Raw genomic sequence first — 10,608 nt, 5'->3', positions numbered from 1 at the left:
AGAGCAGGAGAGTCTAGAGCAGGAGAGTCTAGAGCAGGAGAGTCTAGAGCAGGAGAGTCTTTGGCAGGAGAGTCTTTGGCAGGAGAGTCTTTGGCAGGAGAGTCTTTGGCAGGAGAGTCTTTGGCAGGAGAGTCTTTGGCAGGAGAGTCTTTGGCAGGAGAGTCTTTGGCAGGAGAGTCTTTGGCAGGAGAGTCTTTGGCAGGAGAGTCTTTGGCAGGAGAGTCTTTGGCAGGAGAGTCTTTGGCAGGAGAGTCTAGAGCAAGAGAGTCTAGAGCAAGAGAGTCTAGAGCAAGAGAGTCTAGATCAAGAGAGTCTAGAGCAAGAGAGTCTAGAGCAGGAGAGTCTAGAGCAGGAGAGTCTAGAGCAGGAGAGTCTAGAGCAGGAGAGTCTAGAGCAGAGAGTCTAGAGCAGGAGAGTCTAGAGCAGGAGAGTCTGTAGGCAGGAGAGTCTGTGGCAGGAGAGTCTGTGGCAGGAGAGTCTGTGGCAGGAGAGTCTGTGGCAGGAGAGTCTGTGGCAGGAGAGTCTGTGGCAGGAGAGTCTGTGGCAGGAGAGTCTGTGGCAGGAGAGTCTGTGGCAGGAGAGTCTGTGGCAGGAGAGTCTGTGGCAGGAGAGTCTGTGGCAGGAGAGTCTGTGGCAGGAGAGTCTGTGGCAGGAGAGTCTGTGGCAGGAGAGTCTGTGGCAGGAGAGTCTGTGGCAGGAGAGTCTGTGGCAGGAGAGTCTGTGGCAGGAGAGTCTGTGGCAGGAGAGTCTGTGGCAGGAGAGTCTGTGGCAGGAGAGTCTGTGGCAGGAGAGTCTGTGGCAGGAGAGTCTGTGGCAGGAGAGTCTGTGGCAGGAGAGTCTGTGGCAGGAGAGTCTGTGGCAGGAGAGTCTGTGGCAGGAGAGTCTAGGGCAGGAGAGTCTAGGGCAGGAGAGTCTAGGGCAGGAGAGTCTAGGGCAGGAGAGTCTAGGGCAGGAGAGTCTAGGGCAGGAGAGTCTGTGGCAGGAGAGTCTAGAGCAGGAGAGTCTAGGGCAGGAGAGTCTGTGGCAGGAGAGTCTGTGGCAGCAGAGTCTAGTGCAGGAGAGTCTAGGGCAGGAGAGTCTAGGGCAGGAGAGTCTAGGGCAGGAGAGTCTAGAGCAGGAGAGTCTAGAGCAGGAGAGTCTAGGGCAGGAGAGTCTAGGGCAGGAGAGTCTAGGGCAGGAGAGTCTGTGGCAGGAGAGTCTAGGGCAGGAGAGTCTAGGGCAGGAGAGTCTAGAGCAGGAGAGTCTAGAGCAGGAGAGGCTCGAGCAGGAGAGTATGTGGAAGGCGAGTCTGTGGAAGGCGAGTCAAATAGGAATCCTATATAGGAATATTAATAGACTCTGCTTTATCACGCAGACAATAGAAGATGACCAGCAGGAGAGTCTAGAGCCGGAAAGTCTAGAGGAGGAGAGTCTAGAGCAGGAGAGTCTAGAGGAGGAGAGTCTGTGGCAGGAGAGTCTAGAGCAGGGGAGTCTGGGGCAGGAGAGTCTAGGGCAGGCGAGTCTAGAGCAGGAGAGTCTAGAGCAGGAGAGTCTAGAGCAGGAGAGTCTGGGGCAGGAGAGTCTGGGGCAGGAGAGTCTGGGGCAGGAGAGTCTGGGGCAGGAGAGTCTAGAGCAGGAGAGTCTAGGGCAGGAGAGTCTGGGGCAGGAGAGTCTAGGGCAGGCGAGTCTAGGGCAGGCGAGTCTAGGGCAGGAGAGTCCAGGGCAGGAGAGTCCAGGGCAGGAGAGTCTAGAGCAGGGGAGTCTAGAGCAGGAGAGTCTAGAGCAGGAGAGTCTAGAGCAGGAGAGTCTAGAGGAGGAGAGTCTAGAGGAGGAGAGTCTAGAGGAGGAGAGTCTAGAGGAGGAGAGTCTAGAGGAGGAGAGTCTAGAGGAGGAGAGTCTAGAGGAGGAGAGTCTAGAGGAGGCGAGTCCAGAGCAGGAGAGTCTGTGGCAGGAGAGACTAGAGCAGGAGAGTCTAGAGCAGGAGAGTCTGTGGCAGGAGAGACTAGAGCAGGAGAGTCTAGAGCAGGAGAGTCTGGGGCAGGAGAGTCTGGGGCAGGAGAGTTTAGAGCAGGAGAGTCTAGAGCAGGAGAGTCTAGAGCAGGAGAGTCTAGGCAGGAGAGTCTAGGCAGGAGAGTCTAGGCAGGAGAGTCTAGGCAGGAGAGTCTGTGGCAGGAGAGTCTAGAGCAGGAGAGTCTAGGGCAGGAGAGTCTAGGGCAGGAGAGTCTAGGGCAGGAGAGTCTAGGGCAGGAGAGTCTAGGGCAGGAGAGTCTAGGGCAGGAGAGTCTAGGGCAGGAGAGTCTAGGGCAGGAGAGTCTAGAGCAGGAGAGTCTAGAGCAGGAGAGTCTAGGGCAGGAGAGTCTGTGGCAGCAGAGTCTAGGGCAGGAGAGTCTAGGGCAGGAGAGTCTGTGGCAGGAGAGTCTAGAGCAGGAGAGTCTAGAGCAGGAGAGTCTAGGGCAGGAGAGTCTAGAGCAGGAGAGTCTAGAGCAGGAGAGTCTAGAGCAGGAGAGTCTAGAGCAGGAGAGACTAGAGCAGGGGAGTCTAGAGCAGGGGAGTCTAGAGCAGGGGAGTCTAGAGCAGGAGAGTCTAGAGCAGGAGAGTCTAGAGCAGGAGAGTCTAGAGCAGGAGAGTCTGTGGCAGGAGAGTCTGTGGCAGGAGAGTCTGTGGCAGGAGAGTCTGTGGCAGGAGAGTCTGTGGCAGGAGAGTCTGTGGCAGGAGAGTCTAGAGCAGGAGAGTCTGGGGCAGGAGAGTTTAGAGCAGGAGAGTCTGTGGCAGGAGAGTCTGTGGCAGGAGAGTCTAGGGCAGGAGAGTCTAGGGCAGGAGAGTCTGGGGCAGGAGAGTTTAGAGCAGGAGAGTCTGTGGCAGGAGAGTCTGTGGCAGGAGAGTCTGTGGCAGGAGAGTCTAGAGCAGGAGAGTCTAGAGCAAGAGAGTCTAGAGCAAGAGAGTCTAGGGCAGGAGAGTCTAGAGCAGGAGAGTCTAGAGCAGGAGAGTCTAGAGCAGGAGAGTCTAGAGCAGGAGAGTCTAGAGCAGGAGAGTCTGTGGCAGGAGAGTCTAGAGCAGGAGAGTCTAGAGCAGGAGAGTCTGGGGCAGGAGAGTTTAGAGCAGGAGAGTTTAGAGCAGGAGAGTCTAGAGCAGGAGAGTCTAGAGCAGGAGAGTCTAGAGCAGGAGAGTCTAGAGCAGGAGAGTCTTTGGCAGGAGAGTCTGTGGCAGGAGAGTCTGTGGCAGGAGAGTCTGTGGCAGGAGAGTCTGTGGCAGGAGAGTCTAGAGCAGGAGAGTCTGGGGCAGGAGAGTTTAGAGCAGGAGAGTCTGTGGCAGGAGAGTCTGTGGCAGGAGAGTCTAGGGCAGGAGAGTCTAGGGCAGGAGAGTCTGGGGCAGGAGAGTTTAGAGCAGGAGAGTCTGTGGCAGGAGAGTCTGTGGCAGGAGAGTCTGTGGCAGGAGAGTCTAGAGCAGGAGAGTCTAGAGCAAGAGAGTCTAGAGCAAGAGAGTCTAGGGCAGGAGAGTCTAGAGCAGGAGAGTCTAGAGCAGGAGAGTCTAGAGCAGGAGAGTCTAGAGCAGGAGAGTCTAGAGCAGGAGAGTCTAGAGCAGGAGAGTCTAGAGCAGGAGAGTCTAGAGCAGGAGAGTCTAGAGCAGGAGAGTCTGGGGCAGGAGAGTTTAGAGCAGGAGAGTTTAGAGCAGGAGAGTCTAGAGCAGGAGAGTCTAGAGCAGGAGAGTCTAGAGCAGGAGAGTCTAGAGCAGGAGAGTCTAGAGCAGGAGAGTCTTTGGCAGGAGAGTCTTTGGCAGGAGAGTCTTTGGCAGGAGAGTCTTTGGTAGGAGAGTCTTTGGCAGGAGAGTCTTTGGCAGGAGAGTCTTTGGCAGGAGAGTCTTTGGCAGGAGAGTCTTTGGCAGGAGAGTCTTTGGCAGGAGAGTCTTTGGCAGGAGAGTCTTTGGCAGGAGAGTCTTTGGCAGGAGAGTCTTTGGCAGGAGAGTCTGTGGCAGGAGAGTCTAGAGCAGGAGAGTCTAGAGCAAGAGAGTCTAGATCAAGAGAGTCTAGAGCAGGAGAGTCTAGAGCAGGAGAGTCTAGAGCAGGAGAGTCTAGAGCAGGAGAGTCTAGAGCAGGAGAGTCTAGAGCAGGAGAGTCTAGAGCAGGAGAGTCTAGAGCAGGAGAGTCTAGAGCAGGAGAGTCTAGAGCAGGAGAGTCTAGAGCAGGAGAGTCTGTGGCAGGAGAGTCTGTGGCAGGAGAGTCTGTGGCAGGAGAGTCTGTGGCAGGAGAGTCTGTGGCAGGAGAGTCTGTGGCAGGAGAGTCTGTGGCAGGAGAGTCTGTGGCAGGAGAGTCTGTGGCAGGAGAGTCTGTGGCAGGAGAGTCTGTGGCAGGAGAGTCTAGAGCAGGAGAGTCTAGGGCAGGAGAGTCTAGGGCAGGAGAGTCTAGGGCAGGAGAGTCTAGGGCAGGAGAGTCTAGGGCAGGAGAGTCTAGGGCAGGAGAGTCTAGGGCAGGAGAGTCTAGAGCAGGAGAGTCTAGGGCAGGAGAGTCTGTGGCAGGAGAGTCTGTGGCAGCAGAGTCTAGTGCAGGAGAGTCTAGGGCAGGAGAGTCTAGGGCAGGAGAGTCTAGGGCAGGAGAGTCTAGAGCAGGAGAGTCTAGGGCAGGAGAGTCTAGGGCAGGAGAGTCTAGGGCAGGAGAGTCTAGGGCAGGAGAGTCTGTGGCAGGAGAGTCTAGAGCAGGAGAGTCTAGGGCAGGAGAGTCTGTGGCAGGAGAGTCTGTGGCAGCAGAGTCTAGTGCAGGAGAGTCTAGGGCAGGAGAGTCTAGGGCAGGAGAGTCTAGAGCAGGAGAGTCTAGGGCAGGAGAGTCTAGGGCAGGAGAGTCTAGAGCAGGAGAGTCTAGGGCAGGAGAGTCTAGGGCAGGAGAGTCTAGAGCAGGAGAGTCTAGAGCAGGAGAGGCTCGAGCAGGAGAGTATGTGGAAGGCGAGTCTGTGGAAGGCGAGTCAAATAGGAATCCTATATAGGAATATTAATAGACTCTGCTTTATCACGCAGACAATAGAAGATGACCAGCAGGAGAGTCTAGAGCCGGAAAGTCTGTGGCAGGAGAGTCTAGAGCAGGCGAGTCTAGAGCAGGCGAGTCTAGAGCAGGCGAGTCTAGAGCAGGAGAGTCTAGAGGAGGAGAGTCTAGGGCAGGAGAGTCTAGAGCAGGAGAGTCTGTGGCAGGGGAGTCTGGGGCAGGAGAGTCTAGGGCAGGCGAGTCTAGAGCAGGAGAGTCTGGGGCAGGAGAGTCTGGGGCAGGAGAGTCTGGGGCAGGAGAGTCTGGGGCAGGAGAGTCTAGAGCAGGAGAGTCTAGAGCAGGAGAGTCTGGGGCAGGAGAGTCTAGGGCAGGCGAGTCTAGGGCAGGAGAGTCTAGAGCAGGAGAGTCTAGAGCAGGGGAGTCTAGAGCAGGAGAGTCTAGAGCAGGAGAGTCTAGAGGAGGAGAGTCTAGAGGAGGAGAGTCTAGAGGAGGAGAGTCTAGAGGAGGAGAGTCTAGAGGAGGAGAGTCTAGAGGAGGCGAGTCCAGAGCAGGAGAGTCTGTGGCAGGAGAGACTAGAGCAGGAGAGTCTAGAGCAGGAGAGTCTGTGGCAGGAGAGACTAGAGCAGGAGAGTCTGGGGCAGGAGAGTCTGGGGCAGGAGAGTCTGGGGCAGGAGAGTTTAGAGCAGGAGAGTCTAGAGCAGGAGAGTCTAGAGCAGGAGAGTCTAGAGCAGGAGAGTCTAGAGCAGGAGAGTCTAGGCAGGAGAGTCTAGGCAGGAGAGTCTGTGGCAGGAGAGTCTAAAGCAGGAGAGTCTAGGGCAGGAGAGTCTAGGGCAGGAGAGTCTAGGGCAGGAGAGTCTAGGGCAGGAGAGTCTAGGGCAGGAGAGTCTAGGGCAGGAGAGTCTAGGGCAGGAGAGTCTAGGGCAGGAGAGTCAAGGGCAGGAGAGTCTAGGGCAGGAGAGTCTAGGGCAGGAGAGTCTAGGGCAGGAGAGTCTAGGGCAGGAGAGTCTAGGGCAGGAGAGTCTAGGGCAGGAGAGTCTGTGGCAGGAGAGTCTAGGGCAGGAGAGTCTAGGGCAGGAGAGTCTAGGGCAGGAGAGTCTAGGGCAGGAGAGTCTGTGGCAGGAGAGTCTGTGGCAGGAGAGTCTGTGGCAGGAGAGTCTGTGGCAGGAGAGTCTGTGGCAGGAGAGTCTGTGGCAGGAGAGTCTAGGGCAGGAGAGTCTAGGGCAGGAGAGTCTAGGGCAGGAGAGTCTAGGGCAGGAGAGTCTAGAGCAGGAGAGTCTAGAGCAGGAGAGTCTAGAGCAGGAGAGTCTAGAGCAGGAGAGTCTAGGGCAGGAGAGTCTAGAGCAGGAGAGTCTAGAGCAGGAGAGTCTGTGGCAGGAGAGAATTGAGCAGGGGAGTCTAGAACAGGAGAGTCTAGAGCAGGAGAGTCTAGAGCAGGAGAGTCTAGAGCAGGAGAGACTAGAGCAGGGGAGTCTAGGGCAGGAGAGTCTAGGGCAGGAGAGTCTAGGGCAGGAGAGTCTAGAGCAGGAGAGTCTGGGGCAGGAGAGTCTGGGGCAGGAGAGTCTAGAGCAGGAGAGTCTAGAGCAGGAGAGTCTAGAGCAGGAGAGTCTAGAGCAGGAGAGTCTAGAGCAGGAGAGTCTAGAGCAGGAGAGTCTAGAGCAGGAGAGACTAGAGCAGGAGAGACTAGAGCAGGAGAGACTAGAGCAGGAGAGACTAGAGCAGGAGAGACTAGAGCAGGAGAGACTAGAGCAGGAGAGTCTGTGGCAGGAGAGACTAGAGCAGGAAAGTCTAGAGCAGGAGAGTCTGGGGCAGGAGAGTCTGTGACAGGAGAGTTTAGAGCAGGAGAGTCTGTGGCAAGAGAGTCTGTGGCAAGAGAGTCTGTGGCAGGAGAGTCTGTGGCAGGAGAGTCTGTGGCAGGAGAGTCTAGGGCAGGAGAGTCTAGGGCAGGAGAGTCTAGGGCAGGAGAGTCTGTGGCAGGAGAGTCTGTGGCAGGAGAGTCTAGAGCAGGAGAGTCTAGAGCAGGAGAGTCTAGGGCAGGAGAGTCTAGGGCAGGAGAGTCTAGGGCAGGAGAGTCTGTGGCAGGAGAGTCTGTGGCAGGAGAGTCTAGAGCAGGAGAGTCTAGAGCAGGAGAGTCTAGAGCAGGAGAGTCTGGGGCAGGAGAGTCTGTGGCAGGAGAGTCTAGAGCAGGAGAGTCTAGAGCAGGAGAGTCTAGGGCAGGAGAGTCTAGAGCAGGAGAGTCTAGAGCAGGAGAGTCTAGAGCAGGAGAGTCTAGGGCAGGTGAGTCTAGGGCAGGTGAGTCTAGGGCAGGTGAGTCTAGGGCAGGTGAGTCTAGGGCAGGAGAGTCTAGGGCAGGTGAGTCTAGGGCAGGTGAGTCTAGGGCAGGTGAGTCTAGGGCAGGAGAGTCTAGAGCAGGAGAGTCTAGAGCAGGAGAGTCTAGAGCAGGAGAGTCTAGGGCAGGAGAGTCTAGAGCCGGAAAGTCTGTGGCAGGAGAGTCTAGAGCAGGCGAGTCTAGACCAGGCGAGTCTAGAGCAGGAGAGTCTAGAGGAGGAGAGTCTAGAGTAGGAGAGTCTGTGGCAGGAGAGACTAGAGCAGGGGAGTCTAGAGCAGGGGAGTCTAGAGCAGGGGAGTCTAGAGCAGGGGAGTCTAGAGCAGGAGAGTCTAGAGCAGGAGAGTCTAGAGCAGGAGAGTCTAGAGCAGGAGAGTCTGTGGCAGGAGAGACTAGAGCAGGGGAGTCTAGAGCAGGAGAGTCTAGGGCAGGAGAGTCTAGGGCAGGACAGTCTAGGGCAGGACAGTCTAGGGCAGGACAGTCTAGGGCAGGAGAGTCTAGGGCAGGAGAGTCTAGGGCAGGAGAGTCTGGGGCAGGCGAGTCTAGGGCAGGCAAGTCTAGAGCAGCAGAGTCTAGAGCAGGAGAGTCTAGGGCAGGAGAGTCTAGGGCAGGAGAGTCTAGGGCAGGAGAGTCTAGGGCAGGAGAGTCTAGGGCAGGAGAGTCTGTGGCAGGAGAGTCTGTGGCAGGAGAGTCTAGGGCAGGAGAGTCTAGGGCGCGAGAGTCTAGGGCGGGAGAGTCTAGAGCAGGAGAGTCTAGGGCAGGAAAGTCTAGGGCAGGAGAGTCTGTGGCAGGAGAGTGTGGCAGGAGAGTCTAGGGCAGGAGAGTCTAGGGCAGGAGAGTCTAGGGCAGGAGAGTCTAGGGCAGGAGAGTCTAGGGCAGGAGAGTCTAGGGCAGGAGAGTCTAGGGCAGGAGAGTCTGTGGCAGGAGAGTCTAGAGCAGGAGAGGCTCGAGCAGGAGAGGCTCGAGCAGGAGAGTATGTGGAAGGCGAGTCTGTGGAAGTCGAGTCAAATAGGAATCCTATATAGGAATCCTATATAGGAATAGGAATCCTATATAGGAATCTTAATAGACTCTGCTTTATCACGCAGACAATAGAAGATGACCAGCAGGAGAGTCTAGAGCCGGAAAGTCTGTGGCAGGAGAGTCTAGAGCAGGCGAGTCTAGAGCAGGCGAGTCTAGAGCAGGCGAGTCTAGAGCAGGGGAGTCTAGAGCAGGGGAGTCTAGAGCAGGGGAGTCTAGAGCAGGGGAGTCTAGAGCAGGGGAGTCTAGAGCAGGGGAGTCTAGAGCAGGAGAGTCTAGAGCAGGAGAGTCTGTGGCAGGAGAGACTAGAGCAGGGGAGTCTAGGGCTAAGGGCACTTCCTTTAAGGAATCTTCTCAGGTTTTTGCCTGCCATATGAGTTCTGTTATACTCACAGACACCTTTCAAACAGTTTTAGAAACTTTAGGGTGTTTTCTATCCAAAGCCAATAATTATATGCATTTTGTAGTTACTGGGTAGGAGTAGTAACCAGATTAAATCGGGTACGTTTTTTATCCGGCCGTGTAAATACTGCCCCCTAGCCCTAACAGGTTAATCTCCTGGCAGCTCTGTGGGTGATATAATTTGTGTCCGATGCCAAGTCGATCAGGGTTCCAATTTTTTGTCCTGCATTGGCAGTTACCTCGAGCATCATTAGAATAACTGGCAATTATTCTACTGCACTTGACACAATCTCTCCAAGCTGGATCTTTTCAACACAGTTTGTCTTTGCGGTGATGTTGGTGAACGCTCTCTTGAATTTGTCCGCCATCTCTGGGGAGAGTTTAGATACAAATTCTTCCTGCTCCTCAGTCCGCGTATGCCTTCTCACATTGAATTGTCTTCTTTCTGAGTCACTCCTCCTGAAGTCTCCCTTCATACATAGAAAGAAATGGTGGTCTTTTTTACAGTTTCTGTTCCTGCACAGGTATGTCTCTTTCCATTCATCATCTTCTCCATGACAGACCAAGCACCTCTTGCAGGCCCCCAGCTTTTCTACAGCAGCCAACTTTTCCACCGGCTTCAGTTCCTTGAAATGCTTGCAAAATAATATATTTTCTCTGTGCTTTTCATCACCACACACACACACACACACACACACACAACACAGCCTCCTTTTGTTGTGGACCGCGTGGACGCATATTTCCTCTCCATGCAAGCATTTCTCTTTTCTGGCCTTTCACTCACTCCCAGCTGCTCCAGTTTTTCAAGAATTTCCTCTTGTGTTTTCAGGAATTTAAGAAGGTTCTCAAAGTGATTGTCTGGTGTGACATTATTCCTCGGATTAACCACGAAGACAAGCCACTCTCTCTTGATGTCGTCAGGTAACTTGCTTTCTATGGATCTGATCACTAGAGGGTTGTTGATGGCTCCTGTGTTTCCAAGCTCCGTGAGGTCATCCAGGGCCTTCTCTATAGTTTGGATCATGTCGATAACTTTCCTAGGCTGATTTGCCCTTAAAGCAGGAATTTTCTCCAGATCCTCCATTATCTCCAAGGCAATTGTAGACTTGTTTCCATATCTGTTTTCCAGCACCCTGAACATGTCCTCAGCAGTGTTGTAAGAAGACAAACGGAGGCCTCTGCATATCCTCTCATCTATACTGTCAATGAGTTGGATCCGCTTTACCTCGACTGAGCCTGTTGGTTCCCCCTGCTTTTGCAGACTCTCCCAGTCTCTTCTCCATCGATGGAAGTTCCTTTTATACCCACTGAACTTGGGTAGACAGATTGGCTTTATCCTCAGTGTCGGTTGTGGAGCTGCCATGGGCACCTGCTGTACTCTCTCTCTGTCTCTCTCGTCTTCTGCAATTCTTTGTGCTGTGAGAAATCCTGCCCTCCTTGCTTCAAGGTTGTTGCCGAATGCCTTCAGATCCTTCACTCTCCCTCCGAGCCTTTCCTTTTCTGCCACCGGAATCCACATCTCCCACTCTGCTAGGCTTGCGATTACATTTTGGACTTGTGTTTTCACACTATCCCACCGTAGCTCAAAGCCATCTCTGTTTACAGCGGTAACAGGTATCTGAGCAACTCCATCACAGGCTGTCTCGGCTTCATGGATTGCAGACTTCACCTCATTTTCGCCATATCTAGGCCACAGATTGGACTGGACCATATCCCTGACCTCATCCAATCGTGCTTCGCATTCTTGGAACGTCTTCTCAAGTTCAGTCTGCTTCTCCTTGCTCAGTTCAGCTTCTTCACCCTCATCGGTTCCAGCTTCAATGTCTGCCAGAAGGCCAGCCCTGTACTCATCATTTGTCTCACTGACCATCCTCGCCTCCGACTTGAGCTTCTTGAACTCATCTTGTAGTTCTCT

The sequence above is a fragment of the Salmo trutta genome, unplaced genomic scaffold (assembly GCF_901001165.1).
Source record: "Salmo trutta unplaced genomic scaffold, fSalTru1.1, whole genome shotgun sequence".
NCBI classification, from domain to species: domain Eukaryota; kingdom Metazoa; phylum Chordata; class Actinopteri; order Salmoniformes; family Salmonidae; genus Salmo; species Salmo trutta.
The sequence above is the reverse complement of the archived record's forward strand: the minus strand, read 5'-3'. Positions refer to the sequence as shown.